Source organism: Drosophila rhopaloa, unplaced genomic scaffold (genome assembly GCF_018152115.1).
Source record: "Drosophila rhopaloa isolate 14029-0021.01 unplaced genomic scaffold, ASM1815211v1 contig_3, whole genome shotgun sequence".
Classification (NCBI taxonomy): Eukaryota; Metazoa; Arthropoda; class Insecta; order Diptera; family Drosophilidae; genus Drosophila; species Drosophila rhopaloa.
Window position 1 is genome coordinate 23,720,412 of NW_025335123.1, and position 6,483 is coordinate 23,726,894.

A 6,483-nucleotide genomic window follows, 5' to 3' on the forward strand; every position below is an offset into this window, starting at 1 on the left:
AAGTATTGGCTGGCATTGATAATAAGCAGTATTATTTGAAAGCCCCCCATTGTTTTCTAAAATAATTCCCGCCAAAATTGGGGTGTTTTAAACATTTGCGGAATATTGTTTTAAATTTTAATAATTGAACCAAATTGGATTTCCTTGGTATTTGCTAATGTTATGAACAAATTAGTTGGTATAATAATTTACATGGTAAAATTAACTATTAAAATCCTAATTTTTCTTAATAATGCTCCTCATACAAAACCAATCAACAGCTGTTTAATAGCTATTATGTTATTTCTTTGTAAGCTACTTTAAAAATATATCTTTATCAGATAATTTCATTGGGCTTATGTTTCGAATTCACACTTAATTACTTGGCTTAATAATGTTTTATTTAATATCGCTTTAATAGGCATGTAATCAAAAATAATTTTTTTTTTTGTACCATTAATGAATTAAAAATGTAAAAATGAAATCTGCACAATCAATATCTTACCAGTTAAAGTCTTACTTTCATAACTCAAGCTACCATCTGGCACCAAAATCAATTCGAGCTCTGAAGATTTGGATTTGTATACTTTATGTTACGTATACTTAATCTCTTGAAATAGAAGTTCGATTGTTCCAAGTGTTTGCCTTTAAAAAGAAGGAAATTAATAGAATAGACTAAAATCAAATTAGAATTTTACCAAAAATGTCTTCACTTTCTCTTTAGCGTTTGGCAATTTCCCCGCTTGCTCTCTTTTCCCCTATTTTTCTCTCTGAAAATTACGCTTTTCCTGGAAGTTTTAAGTCCCCTGCGCTTTCCACGTTTGTCCCCAAATTGCTTGCATTGTTCGGGCCAAAGTTGGTCATGTTAATTAAGCTTCGCTAGCCGCCTCTCTTTCCCGCTCTAGTATACCCGTCTCTCTCTTATCGATTAGCTGATGCTGCTATCGCCGTGTCCCTCTCTTCACCCGTCTCCCTCGGGCCAGATTGCACTTGCAAACATTAATTAGTCGCATTGCATAACAATTGCATAATCAATATGCCATTTCAATTAACTGCTTGGTTAGCAATTAGTCAGCCCACAAAACCGCCCAAACCACGCCCCCTTTTCCGCCCACGTGTTTCCGTTCACTGTGTTTTTTTTTGGGGCATATCTGTCGGATATTTTAAGTAATTAGGACTAAGTAACTTAGACTACACGCTGAAAAACATATGTGAGAATAGCTATTTTGGGGTTCTTGGATTCGAGATGTCTAAAAAATGTATATATCAGATTGAAAAATATTTCGATGTAGTTTTTGATGGTGTGTTCACCTGCTTATCAGATTTGAATTATTCTCTTAATTCCTCAGATATACGTATATAATGCACAACCTCTCCTATTTGGAATGGCTCCCATTTTAGTATGAGTCGTGGCTTTGATCTTAACTCTTCACCAGTACCATTAATAAAACCCATTAAAACTGACAATTTTGACAGCATTCCACTTGCATGACTTATTTTTCCGCTTTAATCTTCGCATTGTCAAGTCTCAAGTGGCAGTGTAAAATTGCACATGAAATAAATCTAATTGGGGAATGGAAAGTGGGTGTTTTAAGGTTCAGTGTGTGAGAAACATGTTTGTAAAATGATGTAGCTTAAAATAAACTGAATTACGGAATAAATAAAATAAATATTGTATTAAAATGCATTTTTTGTATAGTTTAGTCAGAGTTACTGAAATTTTATATATTTTAAATTGTATAAACTCGCTTTAAACTCCATGTTTTCGTTTCCCACAACAAACCCTGGTTCTGTGTTAAGCCTTTGGGATGTGAAGCCCATCCTTATGAGCTTGGAACCCCCAATCCCCCATGTAATTGGTTCGCAGCCATCCTCACATGACTTTCCAGTGAAACAGAAGTGGTCAGGACACAAAAGTTCGATAAAAGGAGTTTCCGTTTCGCATTGTCCTCGAGGACCCGAGCATTATTTCATATTTATAATGTAATCTGCACTTGAGCCTCAAAGAGACGGCGCATAAATCACGAATACAAATGGAGGCAGGTTTGGCGACTATTCCGAATATATATTATATATGTATACGCCGTTCTCCGTATTCCATATGCAGAGCGTCCACTTCATGGGCTAAAAGCCTTTGTATGCGGCTCCTTATGTTTTATTTTTTTATTTTTATTTTCAGCGCCGCCTTTTCTGTTTGATGTTCGACGGCCACTTCAGATGCATTTCGAATAAGTCGTTTTCATATGTTTTCCGCGGGTGTGGGCGCAGCAGTTCCTTGGGCTTTTGTTGAATGCAAATGGGGAATTTACTTCGATTATTGGTTGATTGATCCTTTGATCCCCCGATCTTGAGACTCACAAGTCCTGTCTCAACTCTCATTAGGCTAAAAGCCTCGGTGGCCAACTAATTAACCGAGGAGGCGAAAGGAACATCTGCCATCGATTGCATCGCTTCTGGCTTTTTGTTTTTGCTCACTTGTTGGGCCGTTAGGTCCCTGTGGGAATTGCACGGCATTGTCTCGGCCAACTCCGTAGCCGACCGCATATTAGCCCCCTTAATATCCCGGCATTTGCCATTGTTGTTGCTTAGCCAGCAAGGACATTGGCTGAAAAATCCTGCCATTTGACTAATGACAAAACCGCAATCACTCTACGGGACTTTTATTCGAAAGGATCTCTTGGGGTCCGGAGGACGAGGCCCTTAAAACTGATTTCCAGAGGTTCGGGATTCTTTTTATTTAACGAGCTATAGAAGTTTTACTCCATGAATAGACAAATATTTATTTTAGAGCTAATTAAAAGAAATAAGAACATGACTAACAATTTAAGGCTCATTGATTACTTTCTACGAAACCAAACTTTCCAGATCCCATATTATAATTTTTAATCACTTTAATCTTTTTAGGTTTATAAAAAATAAATTTCGTGAGAGTCCTTAAAGCTGCTTTTGTACACTAACATTTCACATTTATTCAATAAACTAATTGTTTTGTCAATTAGCATATTTAACAATGCAATTGGATAAGTATATATATGCTGTAACGCAAATGATTTCTGAAACTTTCTATTGCTTCTAAAAATTTTGTTTAAAAAGAAAATAAATGAAAAAAAGTAACCATTTAAGAATTCATAAAATAAAATAAAATGTGAACAACTTTTACTAAAAACTTTAATAAATCTCTTCATATTAAACAAACGAATAATATTTATTTGTGAAGTAATTGCAATATCCAATGTTAAAGCTAATCAGCGGAAGGGCTTGGAACATTTGAGAGGTCCCTCAAAATTCAGACTGTACCCGAAACGACACTCCTGTATCCTTGTGCCACATTATCCTGGCCATTGTTCCTTCGCTCCTTTTCCTTTTCGTTATCCTGGCTGACACGCTCCCAAATGGCGACGTCGCTTTGAGCCACTTGGAAATCGTTAATTTCATAATTACATGTTTCATGCACACGCTCCGAACTCCGAACTCCAAAATGGGGAATTCCGGGTTGCACATACACACTCGACTATGTGTGTGTGTATGTACAGTGGTGTTTGTGCGTGTGTGTGAGTGGCACATAAGTGGCAGCCAGCCAGAAAGCCAACACCATTTTGGCCATAATTTAGTTTTGCCCGTCCATTAGCAGTTCAGGCCACACGAAGTGGGCGGCGGCGGGGGGAGGGGCCTTTGTTGCAATGCCACTCAGCGGGAAATCAGCACCAGGATTGGGCGATGGGCGGTGGGGTGTGGGTGCTGGTTGGTGGTCAGGAACCACCTCGATGAGGAAGAAGTGGCCTCGAAGAAGCGGCCACAACAAGCCAGGCTACACATCAAACAATTCTGGGGAAAAGGTTATTTTGTACACAAATAAATTATTTTATTTTTACAATCGATTGTTACATTTTTGGCCAATTATTAATATAATATGCAAAATATCACACTTTGAAATTAATTTCAAAATATCACACTTTGAAATTAATTTCAAAATATCACATTTTGAAATTAATTTCAAGTATTTTTTTTGAACCCAAAGGTATTTACATTTCCAACATTTCAACATTTAACTTAATTTAATCTTACAAATCTTCCCATATTTATTATTAATTTATTATAAGACACATGTTTCTCAGTGTTTCAAGTGAGGCACCGTGGGAGAGAGAGAGGGAAGAAGTGGTAGAAAGAGGCAGAAACAGGGGCAGCGGCAACAGAAGAAGCAAAAGAAGGACGAGTGGATAATTATTAATAATTATCGCATGACGTGTTTTCGTTCTCAGTATTTTTTTATTTTTTTTGTATTTTTTTTATTTCTTGTTTTGCCATGCGGGGGTGTGTGCGTGTAAGGGTGTGTGTGGTACATATGTAACAGTGGTGTAAGTGGTTTATATAATTGGTCAACTTCTGCACCATTCCGTTCCGAATTTCCCCTTCTCTTTGGCCACTTGGCTTATTCTTGCGATTTCTTTCAGATTTCTTTGACTCGAGGGGCTGGCACAGAAAAGCGGGGAAAGGGTTGCCGGTCAGAGGGTTCAGAAAAAGGGGAAGGGATTAACACATGTTCAGGGAGTTAACAAGGAAATATGTTGGGCTCCATAGTTTTTTATTTAATAATCCTGAAATTCGTCCAACTTTTCCCTTTTATTAACACCTAAATATTAATAATAAATATGATAAAAAGGACATTCATAAGATATTTAATATGATTTTGAGATATATGTTATAGGTATGTAAAATAAAAATATTATAATTTATTTTTGAATATGCTTTTTGTTAAAAATCTTTTTCTCCAGAACTGATTTTGTAATGATGGTATTAAACTCGCAATTCAAGCTAATTTAATATCGTGATGTTAAGTTGGTAAATTTACTTATTGATGATGTCAATATCTGAAACATTTTTTTATCTCGCACTTTTTATCCCCATTCCCCTGGCTTAATCAGCCGTCACTTTTCAGTGAAAAAGCTGGAAAGCCGGTCTATAATGGACCTTCACCCCTGAGGAAACTCCCTAAACCCCAACCATGACTTTATTTAGCTGCGGGCTCATTAAGCTTCGGGCGTATTAAGCGAATTCCGCTTTTTTCAATTATTTCAGCAGAAACAACATTTAAATGGGATTCATAAGCGCTCATAATTCAAAATTAATCCCAAACATGGGGGGTTTTGTTGGGGTTGTCTTTGGATTCTTTGTGGACATTGCGCCTAAATGAGCAGCTCGCTTTTCGTAAGCGATTCAAATGAATGGGAATCTGAATCTGAATCACTTCATAACAGGGCGAGAATCGGGGTGAAAAGCGGGCTTTTCTTTCACTTTTTCTGTCGACGTGGCTTTTTCTTTTTGACCATTTAAGTCGGCAAAACCCATGCACCAAACAAATTAAAAGTAAACGCTCTTTCAAGTGGTTCTGTTTTCAAATTTATCTAAAGGTTTATTTTCTTAATTACGCAGCTCAAAATGGTGGTGCTACATCTGACGGCCAATGCCTTTGCAATTATGTGATTTCAGAATTTTTCAATTAAAAGAGTGAAAGAAATGTCAGCTGCATAGTAGACATTTGCTGACATTTGTTTAGAGCTCTGCGCTTTATTGCATTTGGTTTTTTCTAGGATTAGCGCAGCTGATGATGTGTAAAAACAACTTTGAAAAACTAGTTATGCAGATTACTTCTGCTGCAAAAAATTTAATCAAAAGCGTAAAATGACAATGTGACAAAGAGCAACCACAGTTTTGAGTTCCCAGCAAAATATTCTTCTTTCCCTCCATCAAACATTTTATAGCGAATTTATGGCTAACGGTGTCGGGCTACAGTAGATGGCGCCACGCAAAAAGGACGAGAGTCCTTTATAGCTTTTAAAAATCTTACGGTTTGTGTGCCTGTTAAAAGCCCAAAAAAGTTAACTTAAAAGTTTGCTGGTGCTTAAGCTTGGAGAATGTTTTTTTTTTATATGGAATATATATATATTTATATATATTTATGTTCTATTTGTAATGGTGCTGCATTTTTTTGAGCACACTAAGCTTGTTTTATAAATGTTGGCCATAATATGCCGACCATTTTTAAGAAAGCTGTCTTATTTTTAGAGCAGCTAAGCTTGCAAATAAACATTTTACAAAAACTCTTGTATTTTAAATTTTGTTTTTACTTTTTTAATTGAATTTGATTTTGAGCATAACAAGTTTACATAATTGCTTTCCTTTCGAAACTCTTTGGAATCTTGTTCGTTCAGAAATGGCGAGCGATTGGTTGAGATCATTAAACTTAAGCCCATTTTAGATGTTGGTTAATAGAAAATGTAAGATATTCGTTTGGTTCCTTGAAATTAAACTAGCAAAAACCGAACGCAATCAGTTTATTCATGCGTCCCTTAACGAGCAACTTAAATTGGTTAATTTCACAGGGACTTCGGGGTGGGGAAATGGGAAGTGTGAACTTGATATCCGATGGATGACAGCAACATTGGATGGATTGGATGGATGCGTGACAGATTGAGCACTACAAACAGCCATACCCACACATACACA